The sequence below is a fragment of the Macaca nemestrina genome, chromosome 16 (assembly GCF_043159975.1).
Source record: "Macaca nemestrina isolate mMacNem1 chromosome 16, mMacNem.hap1, whole genome shotgun sequence".
NCBI lineage: Eukaryota > Metazoa > Chordata > Mammalia > Primates > Cercopithecidae > Macaca > Macaca nemestrina.
Genome location: NC_092140.1, coordinates 65,955,410 through 65,976,513, shown reverse-complemented (window position 1 = coordinate 65,976,513; position 21,104 = coordinate 65,955,410). Strand labels below are relative to the sequence as shown.

At 37.0% G+C, this 21,104-nt stretch overlaps 1 long non-coding RNA gene and 1 pseudogene across 1 annotated transcript in view; both read right to left on the bottom strand.

The window, feature by feature from the left end:
• LOC105485570 (uncharacterized) overlaps positions 1-20,711 on the bottom strand; it is a 29,087-nt gene extending 8,376 nt beyond the window's left edge. The window contains exons 1-3 of the long non-coding RNA XR_011615150.1: positions 19,983-20,711; positions 10,806-10,872; positions 3,117-3,283 (exon numbers count right to left, since the gene is read on the bottom strand). This is a non-coding gene — a long non-coding RNA (uncharacterized lncRNA). The remainder of the gene's footprint in view (positions 1-3,116; positions 3,284-10,805; positions 10,873-19,982) is intronic.
• Positions 11,458-15,667, bottom strand: LOC105485616 (eukaryotic initiation factor 4A-I-like; annotated as a pseudogene).
• Positions 20,712-21,104: the final 393 nt, after the last annotated feature.

Here is a 21,104-nt window from a genome sequence, read left to right as displayed (position 1 = left end):
TGAGCACATTCCCTTTGAATGTGTTCACTGTAACCCCTAGATTATATTATGTATAACCTAATTAACAGGATATTGAATAGATTTTCAGTTAGTACACTAAAGGCAATTACAAGTTAAATACTCGACAGTTTTAGGGAAAAATAGAAAAGGGGATTTCGTTACTACATGAATATATAACATAAAATAACATGCACTCTTTGTGTCCTGTCTTTTGTTTTTCGTTTGCCGTTGAATCATTTGGCTCTGACATTTTGCTATGAATCTTGTTTGCTGGTAATTGTTTTCACTCAATTGGGCCATTTATATATGAATTTCATTTTAATAAAATTTTATCCTGATAAAAGTCTCTTGTTTGCCTATCTTAAATTTATAGGCTAAATTTTGTTCAATTAATAATCATTTTATTTTTTCACATTTTTTAAAGGCTTTCTTATAGATTTTTTTTTTCTTTTTGAGACTGAGTCTCCTCTCTTGTTCAGGCTGGATTGCATTGGTGCCATCTCGGTTCCCTGCAAGCTCCGCCTCCCAAGTTCACGCCATTCTCCTGCCTCAGCCTCCCGAGTAGCTGGGACTACAGGTGCCTGCCACCACGCCTGGCTAATTTTTTGTATTTTTAGTAGAGACGAGGTTTCACCGTGTTAGCCAGGATGGTCTCCATCTCCTGACCTCGTGATCCGCCCACCTCGGCCTGTAGAAGAGCTGGGATTACCGGCGCGAGCCACCGTGCCCGGCCATAGATTTTCTTTTATAGTTTTTTAGTGTCATGTTATTTTGGTGGTCTGATTTGATCTTTTTTTATGAAGTTTTTTTTCTTTTCAATGATGGGATTTTCCATCATTCTGTTTATATCATTTCCTGTTTCCCTGCCACTGAGTGCAATTTTATCATACCTATGTGACAACATGTTTTAGAATTTGAGGCTACCTCTCATAAGATTTTGGAAGACTACAAGAGCAAAGATTGCCTAACAAAATGTTTGTCATGGTCAGAGCTTTCCTTTTTAATGAGGTCAATGAACACGTCAATTAAGCATCTGCTACTCTTCTTCCCCATGCCAATGGGATGGAAATAGCCACCAAGATGAGCCAGAATGGGAACTTTTCTGAACATATACTAAGTGCTGCTGGAATAGAAAACCCATATGCCATTTCCTTTACTCTTTATAATAACCTCCAATGTGAAGTAGCAACAGCCTCAGTTTACTCATGAGTGGTCTTATAGGTGTATCAAGAGCACACAAATTTCCTGGTGCTGGGCATTTGCTTGCATGTTTCTATGTACATCTTAAAAGCTGTCACAGCCGGGCACGATGGCTCATGCCTATAATCCCAGCACTTTGGGAGGCTGAGGCAGGTGGATCATCTGAGGTCGGGAGTTCGAGACCAGCCTGACCAACATGGAGAAACCCCATCTCTACTAAAAATACAAAATTAGCCGGGCATGGTGGCATATGCCTGTAATCCCAGCTACTCAGGAGAGCTGAGGCAGGAGAATAGCTTGAACCTGGGAGGCAGATGTGGTGGTGAGCTGAGATCGTGCCATTGCACTCCAGCCTGGGCAACAAGAGTGAAACTCCATCTCAAATAAATAAATAAATAAATAAATAAATAAAACTGTCATAGGTGTCAGCTTTAGGCAGGCTCACAGTACTTCTGACAGCCTGATGTTCTGGCTGCCGCACTATTTCTCAAATGATTTGTAAATATTGGTGGCACCTTTGATTTGTTCCTTTCTTTTTGTGAAGGGGGACTCGAATAAATTGAATTAAAAGGAATTTGTCATAAATGGCTGCTATTTGTTAATATTTCCCCAACTGATTTTGCCCAGTAGTAGAGATTTCTAGAACTGAATATTTAGGATCTACTGGCTTTGATTTGTTTACAGGTGGATCAATTGTTTATTCATGTAACAAATATTTATAGAGAACTGACTGTGTGAAGTTACTTGTTATTTCTAACTGTTGTCATCAAAAGAGGATGGATCCGAACTGGAAAGACTAAGAGAGAGGCACATTTCTGTAAAAAGAAAGAAGATATAAGGAGATGAGGTTATGGTTGAGGGTAGTAAGCTGAAGATTGGGGGGTGCCTGGGAGGAAATGGTCTAGATTTGTTGGCTAGAGGTTGCCAGGGGCTTTTGGAGGAAGGATATATACGTTTAATTTTCATGGAAACATCCAGGCTAGGTATTATTAGTCCTTTTTTATAGTTGAGGAAATTGAGGCTGCTCAGGGGACACGGTGACATCTCTATAAAACCCTGTGCCATTGTGGTAGGGTGTCTGGGGGTGGGGCACAAAGGTCAATATGGGATAGAGATGTCTTCTTCTGAGCCACAATATGACATGTTCCAGGAGTATTTATATGTTTTGTATCACATACAGCATAAACCCTCTTTTGTGTCACCACAACATCAATAATGAAATATTGTGAATGAGAAAAGCTATTCTGTGGGGGTGTATGAATATAATTCTTGTGAATAAATTGAGTTTGGACATTTTGGATTATGCCAAAGGTCCTTAGTCTTGCACGAGGGTGGTACTGGAGGAAAAATGAAGCTTTGAGAAGTAAAATGTGGCCAGAGCTTGAACTCACATCTGCTGAGGTAGAGGCTGCTATTTGTAATGACCGTGTTTAGTTCAGAATATGTTAATAGAGGTTACCCACAGGTTTTCCCAGAAGTATCCCAATTATGGGCTGGGCACTGTGGCTCACGCCTATAATCCAGCACTTTGGGAGGCTGATGCAGGCGGATCACCTGAGGTCAGGAGTTTAAGATCAGCCCCACAAACATGGTTGAAATCCTGTCTCTACTAAAAATACAAAAATTAGCTGGGCGTGGTGGTGCATGTCTGTAGTCCCAGCTACTCAGAAGGCTGAGGCAGGAGAATCGCTGGAACCCGGGAGACAGAGGTTGCAGTGAGTCGAGATCAAGCCATTGCACTCCAGCCTGGGCGACAAGAGCAAGAAGCTCTCAAAAAGAAGAAAAAAAGTGTCCCAGTCACTCTGGGAGCTCCAAAGACACAGTGGCCACACAGGAGGTCCCAGGACGAACAGGAGCAATTGTGGAAGGAATAGACTGCTATCCTTAATTAAAAAGAAAACAAAACATCGACCAACCAGTTAATGTTCTTTTGTGTTATTCATGAGAAATTCAACTGTATTTTGTAGGTGCTTTCTTTTCATGTTGAGATGTCCTACCAATCAAATAACCAATCTGCAAAGATTCATTGAACAGGAAAGAGATGACTGTAGAATCTTGATAGTTGCATGCAACACTGAGGCACCTTAAAAAAAAAATTGAAATATGTTGTGAAATCTCATTTCCCAAGCCACACCCATAGCTGCTTGTTCCTCAAGTCTAGTTTAAAAAACCCCATTTATGTGGAATAATTGGCTTCTTTTTATTCACGGTAAGAATTATCTCACCAGCACCATTGGCATCCCTTGACTGCTTGTTAGAAATGGAGGATCTCAGGCCCCACCCAAACCTTCTGAATTAGAATCTGCAGTTTAACAAGGTCCACAGGTGATTCATATGTACCTTACAGTTTGAGAAGCACTGCTCTAAGGCAATTTTAGGCTCTGAGGTAGATGAAAAAATACCAGGAATATCTTCGCCTTGCCTGAGCTTGCGTATAATGGCAATTAGTTGAAAGCACATGAATTAGCCATTAACAAAAGGCAATAAGAGCTCCGTGCCAAGCCAGTGGTACCCACAGAAAAGGCTGTAAGTGTTGGAAGAAAGAGCAATCACATCCAATTAGGTCTACCAGGGAAGATTTCAAGCCAGCTGCTGCCTTCTGGTATTTCAAATTCTTTTAAATTCCAGTGCGTGCCATAGACCCCTGTAGCCCTAGGGGGCAGTGTGGTATAGTAAAAGGCAGTTTGTGTCACTTTCCCAGTGTTACTCTGTGGTAGCCCTGGGATCTTGGGAAACCACTCAATCCCCACTGAACCTCAGTTTCCTGAGGAATAAAATAAAATACTCTTTCCTTATAGGATTGTTGTAAAGATTCAGTGGTAAATGCATATAATGTCTAGCACACATCAGGTCCTCAATTTCTCCTTTTCCCATCTTCCCTTTTGTCTAATCCATAGTTAACCTAATTGGTAGTTACAATGAAGAAAGCTATACTATTTATTGATGTCCAAGCATGTTCACATGGTAAAGGAAATACATCTGAAAGAAGCTGTCAACGGTGGCTGGCTTGATAGATAGCTAAGTTTCCTAGTGGGTAGCACTTGCGGAAGTAGTCTAACCAAGTGCTCATGGTGGTCTATAGGAATTCAGAAGATGGCTTCAACCTTTTGCTTATTTTCTTACCTTTCAAGGTAGTGTTAAGCCCAGAGCATGGCTGTGTTGCAGTGCTGAGAACCTCCATAGGCCTAGATCTAAAGCAGTGGTTCTCAAGCTTTGGTTGTATGTTGGAATTTCCTGGGAATTTATAAAAACTCCTGGTGCCTCGAATTGGTTCCAGACCACAGAATAGACTTCTAAGGGTTGGAAAGTTATTTAAGAAAGCACACCAGGTGATTTTAATGTGTTGTCAAGCTTGAAAACCATTATAAGCTGTGCTTTACAGGCTTAGTACCACTATAAACCATTCATTACAGGCTGAGTACTTAAGTGTAAGCAAGTGACAGGCTTCTGCCCCAGTGGTGTGGCTTGCCTGTCAAACACATACAGTTCTTGTGGCTTCTGAGAATTTAAAGTTTAATCTGTTTAGAGTGTGACAGTTGAAAAAGAAAATCAATTTCAGCATTATGTATCCCAATGTTACATTTTTTTTTTTTCCAGCTTTAAGTGGGATCCTTGGGTCCTTGCTGGTTTCATCCTATATTTTTTTTATAACATTTGGAATACTTGGTGCTATCAAGTTTATTTGCTTAGAAATTTGCATTTCTAGTTTCTCTTTATCTCTTTATGATAGAGACATCACTTATCCTCAATCTTTGGGGATAGACTGATTTGTTTTCTCAATATTTGTGTGTTTTCTAAATTTTTATGAATCTTCCTTGGGTATTTTCAAAAAAAAGTAAACAGTAAAGACACTTAAGATCCATTAAGAGCAACTTGGGGAGGTTAAAACACACAGTTTGGTGTCACTGTGACTCCAAGCTCCTTCTATAACTTAAAGTCTGGGAAGCAATAAATATATTTGATTCATGTACAGTGACTGGAGATAGAGACTCACTTCCTCCCAGGACTGAAGTGAGGATTAAACCAGTAATTCTCACAAGTGTTACAAACAGTGCCTGGTGCTTAGCAAGCACTCAGTAAGCATTTGTGTCTTTTATTATTCCAGGAGCAGGGTCAGAATGTAACCAATGTATTTGGAAATGGGGTCATACAGTAGCTGGCTATAATAGCAAAAGGCTTTAAATCTTTATCTTTATAAAAATTTGAGAATGTTAAAGAATAAAATAGTGTGCGTCACAATTTATTATCAATAATTATGAAAGAGTTTGTGGCAGTTCTGACACCTCCTGGTGGTTCCACGTGTTTTCCCTGGTGGAAGGTCATGCATGGACGTGGCGTGGGCAGTGCTGTCAGTATTATGATTAGCCAAGAGATTTTTATTTTTATTTTTTAATTTCTGTATAACTTACAAAGACAACAGAGAAATCCACTGAAATAACTAAAGCATCTTTAGAGAATGAGAACTATATATATTTTTGACATATTACTATTTTATAAGGTTATCTCCACATCTAATTCATCAACATATCATATTCTACCTTCAAAACAGACTTTAAATCTGTTGACTTTGTTGCTGCCAACACTGCTCAATCCTAGTTCTACCCTCTGCTTCTATTCCAATCTAGGACTAGTAGTAATTAACTCCCTGTTTCTACAATGTACTAAATAACAGTCCAAGTGGTCTTCTAAAGCACAAATTGAATCCTGTGGCTTCCAGGATTAAACCCTTTCCAGTTCTTTGGAGTGCTTAATTGCCACCTGCTGTGTGGAAGAGGACACCTGTGACAACTCCATCTTCCTTCTAGTACCCTAGCAGTAAATGGTGTTCAGTGCACATTTTTACACAGTATGCTAAAATGATCATAAGAATTCTTTAATTGTGTTGGGGGTTTTAACAGAGGGTATATATTTTTCTATATAATTCTATTTTTTATTTTGATTTTATTGTTCATGATAAGATCTGAGCCAGTTTTAATAAATATAGATGATACACATGAAAGGTACAAATCAAATAGTATGTGTTTTCAGATTGTCCGTGTTTTAATTTTAGTTTTAGAGAAATAGAGCATACACACAGAATATTTAATATTATTTATACAGTTTAAAAGTAACAAAACAAAATGCAATAATAGAGCAAAATAACACTTTTTGAATGCCCTTGTAAATACCTCCATAATCTCATCCCTTTCTTCTCCCCTTTACAAGGTAACCGCAATTCAGAATTTTGTAGTATTGGCTTTTTTTTTCTCTTTTGGTTTTTGGATGAATATACTTTTTTCCTTTTTCTTTATTTAAAAATTTTAAAATTGTATACAATTATATGCAATGCAATTGTAAATATACACATCATGTACAACATGATGCTTTGAAAGATGTATATGTTGTAGAATAGCTAGATCAAACTAACATAGTGCCTTTCATTATTTTTTGGAGATGAGAACACTTAAAATCTTAGTGACTTTTAAAAATACAAAGCATTATCATTATAGTTACCAGGCTGTACAACAGTTCTCTTGAACTTATTCCTCCTATCTAACCGAAATTTTGTATCCTTTGAGCAACATCCTCCCAACCTCTCCTTCCCTCCACTTCTGCCCCTGGTAACCACCATTTTACTCCCTGCTTCTGTGAGTTCAACTTTTTTAGATTCCACTATTGAGAACATGCAATATTTGTTCTTCCGCATCTGGCTTATTTTGCTTAACAGGATGTCCTCCAAATTTATTTATGTTGTTGCAAATGACAGAATTTCCTTCTTTTTAAAGACTGAGTAGTATTCGATTGTGTACATATACAACATATTCTCTTTATCCATTCATCCACTGATGGATACTTAGATTGCTCTTGTATCTTGGCTGTTGCAAATAGTGCTGCAGTGAACACTGGGGTGCAGATATCTCTTTGACATATTTTATATCCTTTGGATGTATACCCAGAAGTGAAATTGCTGGATTAAATGGGTAGTTCTATTTTCAGTTTTTGGAGCAACCTTTATACTGTTTTTCATAATGGCTGTACTAATTGACATACCTACAGTGTTCCGTGGTCCTCTTTCTCCACATCCTTATCAACACTTGTTATCTTTTTCTGTATGTGTTTTTTTAGAATAATCATCCTAACAGATTTGAAGTGATACCTCATTGTGGTTTTAATTTATATTTTGCCGATAGAGTGATATTGAGCATTTTTTCATATACCTGTTGGCCATTTGTATATCTTCTTTTGAGAAATGTGTATTCTGTTTTTTTTTTTACCCATTTTTAAAATTGTTTCCGTGTATTGTTTGAATTCTTCATATCTGTTTGATACGAACCCTTTATCAGATGTGTGGTTTGCAAAAATTTTCTCCCATTCCATAGGTGTTCTCTTCACTCTGTTGATTGTTTCTTTGCCTGTGCAGAGCTTTTTAGTTTGATGTAATCCCATTTGTCTATTTTTGTTTTTGTTGCCTGTGCCTTTGGAGTCATATCCAAAAAACCAATATTATGAATCATTACCCTTATGACTCATAATAGTTTTACAGTTTCAGGTCTCACATTTAAGTCTTTAATCCCTTTTGAGTGGATATTTGTGTATGTTGTAAGATAAGGGTTCCATTTCATTCTCTTGCATATGGACTTCTAGTTTTCTCAACTCCATTTGTTAAGACTATCCTTTCATCGGCCAGATGCGGTGGCTCACCCTTGTAATCCCAACACTTTGGAAGGCTGAGGCGGGCGGATCGCCTAAAGTCGAGAGTTTGAGACCAGCCAAACCAACATGGAGAAATCCCATCTCTACTAAAAATACAAAAAAATTAGCTGGACGTGATGGTACATGCCTGTAATCCTAGCTACTCGGGAGGCTGAGGCAGGAGAATCACTTGAACCTGGGAAGCAGAGGTTGCGGTGAGCTGAGATGGCGCCATTGCACTCCAGCTTGGACAACAAGAATGAAACTCCATCTCAAAAAAAAAAAAAAAAAAAAAAAAATTCTTTTTCCATTGTGCATTCTTAGCTCTTTTGTTGAAGATCAGTTGACAATATCTATGTGGATTTATTTCTGGGTGCTGTCTTCTGTTTCATTGGTCTATGTGTCTGTAAGTCAGTACCATATTTTGAAAAATAACTGTAGCTTTGTTACATATTTTGAAATCAGGAAGTATGATTTCTCTAGCTTTGTTCTTTTTCAAGATTGTTTTGGCTACTCATTTGTGGTTCCATAAGGATTTTAGAATTTTTTTCTATTTCTATGAAAACTACCATTAAGATTTTGATATAGATTACATTGAATCTGTAGATTGCTTTGGTTAATATGAACACTTAAGTCTTCCAGTTCATGAACACAGAATGTCTTTTTATTTTTTGTCTTCTCTATCTCACAATGTTTTGTAGTCAGTATATGTCTTTCAACCCTTTAAATTTATTCCTATTTTATTCCTTTGATGCTATTGTAAATGGGATTGTTTCTGTCCATTCTTTTGCAGTTTATTGTTACTATATAGAAACACAACTGATTTTTATATATTGATTTTATACCTTGCAACTTTACTGAGTTCACTTATTGGTTATAACATGTGTATGAATGTGTGTGCATATGTGTGAGCATGTGTGTGTGTATATGAAGTCTCTGAGGTTTCCTATATATAAGATCACGTTATCTGCACACAGAAATAATTCTATTCCTTCATTTCTGATTTAGATGGTGTTTATTACTTGTGTAATTACTCTGGTTAAGACTTCTAATACTATGTTGACTATAAGTGGTAAGAGTGGGCATCCTTGCTTTGTTCTTGATCCTTGGCTTTTCTTTATTGGGAGGCTTTTAAAAAAATTTACATATTCGATCTCCTTACATAGATCTGTTCAGATTCTTTCTGTTATAGATCTGTTCAGATTTTCTATCATGATTCAGTATTGGTAGGTCATATGTTTCTAGGAATTTACCATTTCTTCTAGATTATCCAGTTGTTTGGTATATAATTGTTCATAGTAGTTTCTTACGATCCTTTTTATTTCTGTAACATAAGTTGTAATGTCTCCTCTCTTATTTCTGATTTTATTTGAATTTTTTCTTAGTCTAAAGATTTGTCAATTTTATCTTTTCAAAAAACTTAGTTTCATTGATTTTTTTCTATTGTTTCTCTATTCTTATAAATTCCTGTCTAATATTTATTATTTTTCTATCTGCTACTTTTGGGCTTAGTTTGTTCCTTCTCCCTGCCTAGTTCCCTCAAACATAAAGTTAGGTTATTTGGAGTTCATTCTTTTTTTTTCTTTTAATGGACATCTAGTTTTTCCAGCTTCTTTCATTGAGAAGACTGTCCTTTTCCCATTGTATATTCTTGGCTCTTTTGTTGAAAATCAGTTGACTATATACGTGGATTTATTCCTGGGCTGTTTCTTCCATTTCATTGTCTGTATGTACATTTATTGCTATAAACTTCTCTCTCACTGTTTTGCTGCATCCCATGGGTTTTGATATGTTGTGATTTCTTTGTCTCAAGATATTTTCTAATTTTCCTTTTGATTTATTTTCTGACCCACTGGTAGTTTGAGTGTGTGTTGTTCTATTTCCACATATTTTTGCATTTTTCAATTTTTCTTCTATTGATTTGTAGTTTTAGTCCATTGTGGGTAAGAAGAGATCCTTGGTATTTTAATCTTTTTAAGTTTAATATATATTTGAGACATAATTTTTCCTAGAGAAAGATCCATGTGCACTTGAGAAGAAGGGTGTCTGCTGCCATTGAGTGGAATTCACTATATATGTCTATTAGATTCCTCTGGTCTAAAGCAATAGTTCAAGTGTGTTGTTTCCTTACTGGTTTTTTGATTGGATGTTTTTATTGAGAGTGGGGCATTGAAGTCTCTATTTTTATATTGCCATCTATTTTTCCCTTCATTTCTGCCAGTGTTTTCTTTATACATTTAAGTGTGTTAATGTCAGGTTTCTATATATTTATAATTGTAATATTATCCTAGAAAACTGACAATTTTGTAATATAATATCCTTTTGTCTGTGATAGTTTCTGACTTAGTCTATTTTTTTCTGATACTAATATAATCACTCCTGCTCAATTTTAGATGATTTTTATGAAACATCTTTTTCCATCCCTTCATTTTCATCCTGTATTGGTCCATAAATCTAAAGTGAGTCTCTTGTAGATAGTATATAGTTGGATCTTGGTTTTTTTTTTTTTTTTTTTTTTTTATCATTCACCTATTCTACATGATTACGGAATTTAACTTATTTATATTTAAAGTCATTTATAGGAAAGAACTGAACTTAAAATAGAACAGTCTATTTTAAGCTGATAACCTCAATTGCATACAATAACTCTATATTTTTACTTCTCACCCCACTACACTTTGTTATTGATGTCTCCACTTACATTTATTTATGCTTTGTATTCATTAACATATTTAAAAACTATAGTTATTTTAATACTTTTATCTTTACCTTTTATACTAGAATTAAAAGTGACTTGGCTAGGCGTGGTGGCCCATGTCTATAATCCAGCACTTTGGGAGGTAAAGGCAGGTGGATCACCTGAGGTCAGGGATTTGAGACCAGCCTGGCCAATGTGGCGAAACCTCATCTCTACTAAAAATACAAACAATTACCTGTGTTGGTGGTGGGCGCCTGTAATCCCAGCTACTTGGGAGGCTGAGGCAGGAGAATCACTTGAACCTGGAAGATGGGCAGAGGGCCGAGATCACACCACTGTACTCCAGCCTGGACAACAAGAGCAAAACTCTGTCTTTTTTTTTTTTTTTTTTTTTTTAAAGGGACGTATTCATTACTGTTACAGTAATATAGGATTCTGTATAGGTTTATATATTTGCTTTTACCAATGTGTTTTACACGTTCTTTTGCTATTGTGTTTCTAGTTATAAGGCGGGTCTAGTGGTGATACACTTCCTCAGCTTTTGTTTGTCTGGCAAAGTCTTTATATCCCTTTCATTTTTAAAGGATAGTTTTGCCAGGTATATTCTTTTTGATTGGCAGGATTTTTCAAGCATTTTAAGTATATCATTCCACTGTCTCATGGGCTGCAAGGTTTCTGCTGAAAAGTTTGTTGATATTCTTTTGAAGGTTCTCATGGATGTAAAAGTTGCTTTTCTATTGCTTCCTTCAAAATTCTTTGTGTTTGACTTTTGGTAATTCAATTATAACATGTTCTGGTGTGGATTTCTTTTAGATTTATCTCATTTTGGATATTTTGTACTTCATAAATCTAGATCAATTTCTTAAGATTTGGGTTGTCTTCAGTCATTATTTCATTTGAATAAGCTTCTGGTTCGTTCTCTTTTCTCTTTCTGAAACTCCTGTACTTTTTATGGTCCAGTTGATGATGTCCTTTAAGTCCCTCAAGCTCTTTTGCTTCTCTGACTAGATAATATTAAATGACCCATCTTTTAGTTTGGTGATTCTTTCTTTTGCTTGTTCTAATCTGAAGCTCGCTGTAGTGTCAACTAGCTTCTTGATTTCTCACAATGGGAATTGATCCATGTATTGCTTTAAAATTGATGTGTCTATGGGGAAAAGGAAAGTTTAGAGCTTCCTATTCTGCAATTTTGCTAATATCTTGGCTTGCTTTTTAAAAATGCATTTACAACATAGGTATGATTTCCTGAGTAATAGTCTGATTATACTTTTGACCCGTGTGTAAATGGAATCACACTATATATATTCTTATGTTTAGCTTTCTTCCCTCAACATAACTTTTGAGATTCACCTATATTGATGAATGTAGGTGTGGTTTATTTACTTTTACTGCTGTGTCATATACTGTTGCATAAATGTAACAATTCATTGTTTCATTCTACTCTTGTACAGTTGTGTTTTCAGTTTTTGGTATTGCAAATAATACTCTTATGAACATTTTTAGGTATATCTTGGTGAACATATATAACAGCTTCTCTAAGATTCATATGCAAATAAAATGGCATAATCATGAGGCATGCATATATTCAACTTTAAAAGATAATGCCAAAATATTTTACAAATTGTATTGACCTAAACTTGAGCTAATAATGTCTTCAAGTTTCTTTTGTTTTACATCTTAGCCAATGCGTTTACATTTTTATCAATTTCATTAGAATAAAATGATGTACTATTGTGGTTTTACTTTGCTTTTTCTTGATTAATAAAGTGTGAATTTCTTTTACATGTTTAATGGCCACTTGTGCTTCCTTTTCTGATATGCCTGCTAATATATTTTGACCATTTTTTAATATAGGGTAATTTGTCTTATTCTTAGTAATTTATGGGCATTCTGTATATATTCTGGATACTAAGCTTTTAACAATTACAGATGTTGCAAGTATCTTATACTCTGTGGCTTGTTTTTCACTGCCTTTTTGGGAGATATGTGTGTGTGTGTGTGTGTGTGTGTCTGTGAGTTGTCAGCTTTTTGGAATGAAATTCTTATAAATGCAGTTTGATTCACTCTTCTTTTTCTTTAGTTTGCAGTTTTTGAGCCTTTTAAGCAAAATTCTACCTTACACTGAAGCCATAAGATATCCCCTGATATTTTTTCCTAAAAGTTGTACCTTTTATGTTTAAGTTCTTGATCCACCTGTAATTGATTTTTGTGACTAGTAAAGTGGGTATTTGAATCAATTTTTCTCCCCATATGAGTTGCAATCATTTGTTTTTCAGTCCATTCTTTCCTCATTAGCTGTAGTGGGTAGCACTGTTTTGTATCAGGTATTAATATACACATGGCCTATTTCTGGGCTCTCTATTCAGTTTCATTAGTTTGTTTCCTGTGTCAGTATCATGGTGACTAAATTACTACAGGTTTATACTAAATAAATATCCGGGGGGACAAACATTTCAATTTTTTTTTCTGTTAGGAGTGTTTTAGATAGTCTTAGATCATTGATCTTCTATATAAATTTTAGATAAAATTTATAGAAATTTTATTTATATTTAAATTTCAGAATCACATTTGCAAATTTCAGAAAATACACTGGTAGACTTTTACTGCAATTGCACTGAATCTACAGAATATATTGGAAAGATTAATTTTTATAATATTGTTTATTTTTGCCCACAAACATGGTTATAAATTTATGTGTTTAATGTTTTAAAACTTTTTTCTTTTGCCTCAAAAAGTGACATTTAAAGAAAAAATGACAAGATGTCCATTCCTTGGCTCCCTTCCTTACACCCTCCTGCTGTTCCTCAGCCCCCAAGATTGAATGCTGGCTGGGGCTAGATAGCAGGACAGCCCCCAAGATGAGGTCAGCCACATTGAGGGGCATTTCCTCAATGGAGGTGTTGTAGAAGGTCCCGATGCCTCAGAGTCCTCTTGTCTTCTTCTGTCATCATGTTAATAGCCACATCCTTACGGTCAAACCATCTACCTCAACTGCTTCTGTGGATATAGTTTTCCCTGTTTGTGGGAAGGTCACATTTAATGACTAAAGAAAGCTGTTGCATATCAATATCTCCCGGCCCAGGTCAGTGGTAATCAATACTCTGCGGGAGCCAGAATGAAACTCCCTCTGATCACATCACGTTCCTTTTGGTCCATATCTCCACGCATGGCAGAGACAGTGAAATCTCGAGTGTGCATCTTCTCAGTGAGCCAGTCTATCTTCCTTTGGGTGTTGATGAAGATGACTGCCTGGGTGGCAGTCAGGGTTTATATACAAGTCACACAGTATGTCCAGCTTCTACCTCTCGTTCCATGTTGACGTAGAATGGGCAGATACCCTTCAAGGTCAACTCTTCCTTAACAAGAATCCGAATCGGGTCCCTCATGAACTTCTTGGTCACCTCAAGCACATCAGAAGACATTGTAGCTGAGGGCAAAACAACCTGGGTGCTGCTGTTGAGCTTTTCGAATATGTCATAGATCTGGTCCTTGAATCCATGTCTTAACATTTCATCAGCTTCATCCAGCACAAGCATCTTGATGTATTTGGGAGACAGGTATCTCCAGGGAAGCATACAAACACATGGCCAGGGGTACCCACGATGGTATGGGGAGCTTCCATCTGCTGTTTCTACACCTCAGCACACATGTTGGTACCCTCAATACAGGCATGACAGGAGGCACCCATGTAGTCTCCTAGTGTCATGACCGCCTTCTGTATCTGCTGAGCCGATTCTCGAGCGGGTGCTAGGACCAAGGCCCAGCTGTCCTTGGTGTCCTTTAGATCTAATTCAATCTGCTGCAGAGTCGATATGGCAAATGTGGCCATTTTCCCAGTCCCAGATTGGGCTTGAGTGATCACATCATAACCCTTCATACAAGGTAGAATGATTTGCTGCTGGATAACGAAGGCTTCTCAAAACCATAGGTGTAGATGCCATGCAGTATTACTCTTTTGGAAATTTCTTGGTGTTTCTGTTGGCATAAATACTCCCAATTTTTTTCTCATCTGACTTTTTTGAAAAAGTTTTCTTACCTTAATTATTTTATTTTTAGTTATGAATCTATAAGAGCTGTATAGTTTTCTTATTATAATTCTTTGTTATTTTCATCTAGCATTAAATATATAATTCCACTCTCGTTGGCTTCCATTGTTGAAATTTTAAATGATAGTCTTGTTGTCTCTGATGTTTTGCAGTTACAATATAATGTAGATTTATTTCTTATTTTTGCTTACAATCCATTGTTTCTGAGTCTAAGGATTCATCTTATTAATTATGGGAACTTTCCAGTCATTTTCTCTTTGAATATTGCCAATTTCCACTCCCTTTATTCTTTCCATCTGAAATTTTATACTTTCTACTTCTTTGGTCGTCTATATTAAGTTTTGGGTAATTTTTTTCAGATCTGTTTCAATTCATTAGTTTTTATGCTGCATCTTCATTTAATTTGTAGTATTTTTCATTTTTTAGATTTTCACTTCTAGCAGTAAAACTTTGTGTTCTTTCAAAAGTCTGGGTATTTCTGTAGTATCTTGTTCCACTGTCATACTTTTAATACCTCTAATTCTTAAAATGTATTGAATTTATTTTAACAAGCTTATTAAATTTATTTTAACAAGTTTTGTGAGTCTGATTCTGTAGCTGGTTGTTGTGGTTGACTTTTGTCCATGTTTCCTTGGTCCTTAGGTATTTTATTAGTTTTGATTGTGAATTTATGTTCCATGGAATCTAGGAGTTTTTTGAAGTTTGGACTTAATGTGCCTTCCCTTCCTTAGGATTGTGTTTGCTTCTGCCAGATGCTAGAGGATGCTACTGACTTGAGTTCATTTTCAAATAGACTTTCAACTACACAGAAATAAAACTTCTGGTTCTAAATGCCTGTGAATATGGGCTCCACCCAGAGCCTCACTTGACTCACTAGGTAGGTGGATATAAGCAAGAATCTTCCCTATCTCCCATTGTCCAACAGGGCTTTTCTTTAGATTGCTTATTGATGATGTCGCTTTACAAAAGCCCCAGCTTCACTCAGTTGTCTCTGATCTAAAATTTTGTACTCTCTAAGCCCCAAGCTTGGTCTCTTGTCCTCCCCAGTCATGGGACCCATTAGAACTCTGGATTAAAACCACCAGAGATTGGTATATACCCTCAGAGCCATGCTGCTCCAAAGCTTGCCTACCTCTCGGGAAATACACTTTCTACTATTCCTGGAAACGCCATCTTCCTGATCTCCATATTTTAAATTCCACATCATTTCACAGTTTTTTTTTTTTTGAGAAGGAGTCTTGTTCTGTCACCCAGGCTAGAGTGCAGTGGCATGATCTCAGCTCATGGCAACCTCTGCCTCCTGGGTTCAAGCAATTCTCCTGCCTCAGTCCCCCGAGTAGCTGGGACCACAGGTGCCCGCCACCACCGCGGCTAACTTTTGTATTTTTAGTAGAGACAGGGTTTCACCATCTTGGCCAGGCTGACTTTGTGAGCCACCTGCCTCAGCCTCCCAAAGTGCTGGGGTTACAGGCGTGAGCCACCATGCCTGGCTGAAGTATTCTTTTACAAATAAAATAATAGTAGTTAATATTTGTTTTATTATTTTAAGCATCAGGACTGTGTTACATGTTTTACATGAATTATCTAATTTAATGTGCAGAAGAACCCACTGCATGTAAAATCTCATTTAACAATGAGAAGACTGAGATCTTGGGAGGTTAATAACTCGTATGAGGTCCAGCTCATACTGCTGGACAGTTCTGGAACCAGACTGTAACCCAAAGTAATCTGACTCTATTGAATCTTTTGTTCATTTCCTCCACTTTTTATAAGAAAATATTTCAAACATACAGAAAAATTGAAGTAATAAAACAATGAACTTATATTTGTTGCATTCAACTGTTATAAATTTTCTTTGCTTTCTCTCACTATGCATAAATACATGTTTTTTTGCTATACTATTTGAAGGTAAGTCTTAGATACCCTAGCACTTTACCCTCGATACTGAGACTTCATTCACAAAGTGAGCTTATAACTATCTTCAAAGTGGTCACTTTGGATTTTTTTATTGCTTTCCCGAAAATGGGGAAAATTCTTTGCTTGAAAGTAAGACTCTTTTATCTTTGAAATGTGAGCTTTAGCAAAGTGTCTGGTACATACCAAGTGAATCAATGAAAAGTTTGTTAAAAAGAAGACCTAGGTTAATAAGAGAGGAAGTAATAGTTATCCAAGAAAAGAAACCTGTTCCAGTTTAGATAGTAAGAAAAAGGGATACGTTGAAAAGGCTAGTTTTATTTCCCAGAAAATTATGGTGGGACATTTTACATTGACAAGAAACGAAGAGAAAACATTCAGGTAAATCCATACGTACAAACATTTATCCCATTGTCATGCAATATGTTTTTCCCCAGCTAGGTGATGACCCTCCCTACCTGGGATAGTAATTCTGTCTTCTCTCTGTGTATTTAGCCAATTATGTATTTCCTGGTACAATGGAATGAATGAATCAATGAATCCATTCCAATATAATGTTTATAGTAAAAATAATTTCCACTTATTACTACTGTTCCTTCTACTGAAGCCAGTTGTACAGATATAATTACTGTTACTGAAACTGTTACTATTACTATCATGGAGATCTCTATGGGGAAAGTAGAGCCAAGTGAGGGAATATTATTCCCATTTTACAGTTCGGAAAGATTTGAAGGGAATTAGTTCAAACTTGAATGTAGACGTTCTATCTGCAAGTCTAGTGTTTCCCCTATGCCATTCCTTTGGATCTAGTGTTTCTTGAGCTTTCACTTTGTGCCAGCCACTTTTCTGCAGGTAAAGTAGCCATAAAACTAACAGCAGAAACAGCATGTTCGCAGAACTGCTGACTTTACTAATACCTAACATTCTGAAAAGAACATGACAGGTATTAGCTGCTTTTTAAACCCAATCTATTATAATTATGCACATGTTAACTAAATACTAAAATATACTTTTAGTATATATATCTATACTTACATATTTATAGGTATCACTTCTAAAACATAAGCATTTATAAAATGTATTTTGCATGGATATACATATATATACACACACACACATATATACGTATGTATCTGTATATACTGTGGGGACTTCTGCCTAATTCTACATCCATGACTAAGGAAGCAGGAGGTAAGGAAGTTAATGGACTAAGGTAGGCCTGAAATTCCTTAGGGTTGCACATGAGAGATGAAGGCGAGAGAGGAGCTAAGTGATTGCCTTGAATGTCAGCTGGAGTCAGGTTCTCAGTCTTGTGACCGCTGGCTGCCCCAGTGCATGAGTTAACTGTCCCAAAATATAGACCTTGGGTTGTTTGCATACATTTTGCCTCCATGCATCAGCTTCCAGGGGCATGCTCACATTGAGGCATGTAAAACCTTTCTGGAGATGGCACATGACTGACTTTTCCAGAAAAGCTTTTATTGCTTTTGTTCAACTCCTGAGTCAATTTTGTTTATATTATCTTTCCTTCTAAGAGCTTTTTGCAAATGCACTAACTGCTACTAATCCACTCAGACTTTTGAAATGATTTTCAAGTATTTAAAGAAAAGCAAACATTGCTAATTTCAGGATGAATCTCTTGTGACAAATAGGTGTTTACTGGTGATGATCTGGTATGTTGGTTCAACATATTCTCCTGAAGACAGAGGATTTGCCCTGTTCTTATGTCTTTATACTAATTCTGTTTTTAAGAAATTTAAGTTCTAGGATACATGTAAAGGACATGCAGGTTTGTTACATAGGTAAACGTGTGCTGTGGTGGTTTGCTGCACTCATCAACCCATCACCCAGGTATTAAGCCTTACATACATTAGCAATTTATCATGATGTTCACCCTCCCCTGCCCACCTGACAGGCCCCAGTGTGTGTTGTTCCCCTCCCAGTGTTCATGTGTTCTCATGGTTCAGCTCTCACTTGTAAGTGAGAATATGCAGTGTTTGGTTTTCTGTTCCTGCACTGGTTTGCTAAGGATTATGGCTTCCAGCTCCATCCATGTCCCTGCTAAGGACATGATCTAATTCCTTTTTAATGGCTACATAGTATTCCATGGTGTATATGTACCACATTTTTTTTTTTTATCCAGTCTATCATCGATGGGCATTTGGGTTGATTCCATGTCTTTGGTATTGTGAATTGTGCTGTATATACTAATTCTTAACCAACAATGTTTTATCCCTCTGGTATTCAGTAATTTATCTGATGTTTATGAGGCTTATCATCACCATCATCCATAAATCTATTACACAGGAGCAAGGGAATACATTTTAAGTATCAGGCATCAAGTGTAGAAACATGTTGTAACTACTAAAAATCAACTGCAAATTGACATTTTCCTTTTATGTAACATTCAGCCTTTTTTGTAATAACTGTCTTAATATAATCTCCAGTTTCTCTGCATTGTAAGATGTGTTTCTGGCAAAAATATTGGGAATAATATAAATGCAATCTTTAAAAATAACTTGGTAATGTCTATAATCCTTTGTATTCAAAACTTCAGACTTGTTAGGGGAATATAAAATACGATTGTAGCAAGAAGTGCATTCTTAATGGCATCCTTAAGCTCAAGTTCAGACCTTAAAGGTATTAACACAGAAATGGCATGGGGTACTTTAGATACCGAGCAAACAACCAAGTGTTAAAAAAAAAAATCAGAAAAGATTGAGGAAACAAGACAAATAGAGAAATTTTTATTTAGATTTTACTCATGTAGGGACCTTTGGATCTCATGGAAGGTAAAAGTAATTGCATACCCTTTGTAGGCTGAGTCCAGTGGCCACATGGTGAGAAGTGGCTTCTTGATAGATAGAGCCAGACTAGAATACATGCACATCTATCTGCTACGTTTTATCACCATCTATTCTGTGAAAGGCAATTACAATGGAAAGTGAACTCAGACCAAAGCCTTGATCCTCACTGAATGCTGGGGAGAGGAGAGAGACCAGGGAGTGAGGGAGAAAAAATAATAAACAAATCATTATTGTTTAATTTTTGAATGTTTAAGGTATAAGTTGAGAGCTGACAGAGGCTGGAAACATGGGTCTTAAATAAAGGAGAACTTCTAATGATGTTGTGTTACTACTTTTAAAAACACTTTCAGACTCTTTCACACCCTAGTGTTGAAGGCAGAAAGCTTCAGTTTGAATATTTGCCCTGCCACTTAATAGCTCTGTGATCCTGGGTGATTTTATGAATCCCAGATTTCTTATCTAAAATATGGAGTTATTGATGTCTATCACAGGGTTGTTTTGAAAGTTAATATACGTACAAAAAAGTCTACGACAGTGACTAATACTGGCCAGGCACATAATGCTGGCATCTTAGTTTGTTTTGTGCTGATATAACAGAATAACAGACACTGGGTACTTTATAAAGAAAATAAATTTATTTCTCACAGTTCTGGAGGCTGGGAAGTCCAAGACTGAGGGGCCAGCCGGCATCTGGTGAGGGTCTTCTCGCTGTGTCATAACATGGAAAAAGCCATCACAGGGGTGAGGGAGGGTGAGAGAAGGTGAGAGAGGTCAAGAGGGGGTTGAACCTGCTTTTATTTATTTTTTGTTACTTTATTTTATTTTTTTTAGTCTGAGTCTCACTCTGTCACCCAGGCTGGAGTGCAGTGGCGTGATCTAGGTTCACTGCAACCTCCACCTCCTGGTTTCAAGTGATTCTCCTGCCTCAGCCTCCCGAGAAGCTAGGATTACAGGCATGCACTACCACGCCTGGCTAATTTTTATATTTTTAGTAGAGATGGGGCTTCACTATGTTTGCCAGTTTGGTCTGAAACTCCTGACCTCAAGTGATTTGCCTGCCTTAGCCTCCCAAAGTGCCAGGATTACAAGTATGAGTCACCTTGCCTGATCTGAACCTGCTTTTAGAACAAACCCACTCTTGTGGTTAAAAAAAACCCCACTCCTGTGGTAGTAGCATTAATTTATTCTAAGGGCAGATCCCTTGTGATGCAGTCTCCTCTTAAAGTTCCTACCTCTCAACACTGTTGAGGGATTAAGTATTGGGGATTGAGGATTAAGTCTCTAACACATGAACTTTGGGGGACACAACCATAGCAAATGGTAATTTTGTGTTAAATTAAAATTTCTTTCCTGTGTTTTGCCTCTTTATAGTATGAGCACCCTCCTGTCAAAATCACAGCCCTGACAGGTACACGGTTGGAAGGAGAGGTGCTGTTTAACGAAGCTCATGGCAGCCCTCCCTCTTGTCATTTCCTTCACTCCCTAGGTGCTGTTCTCTGGGCATAGCTGTCAGTGGAGTCCCAGGGTGGCCACAACAGCGCTGGCTGTGCCCAGGGTGGTGTTCCAGCTGCTCACAGTGCTGCATGCCTTGATTACTCTGAATCACAGCCACACTGGTTCCACGTGGAAGGGCTCCATGCCCCTCCCTCACTCTGAATCTCCCTCTTCTAATGTGGCACACAAGCAGTGCCACTCACATTGCTGCTAAGAAGCTAAGATTCTATGTACAAACAAATCTTTTCTATTATCTGTGACTCATTTGGGCAA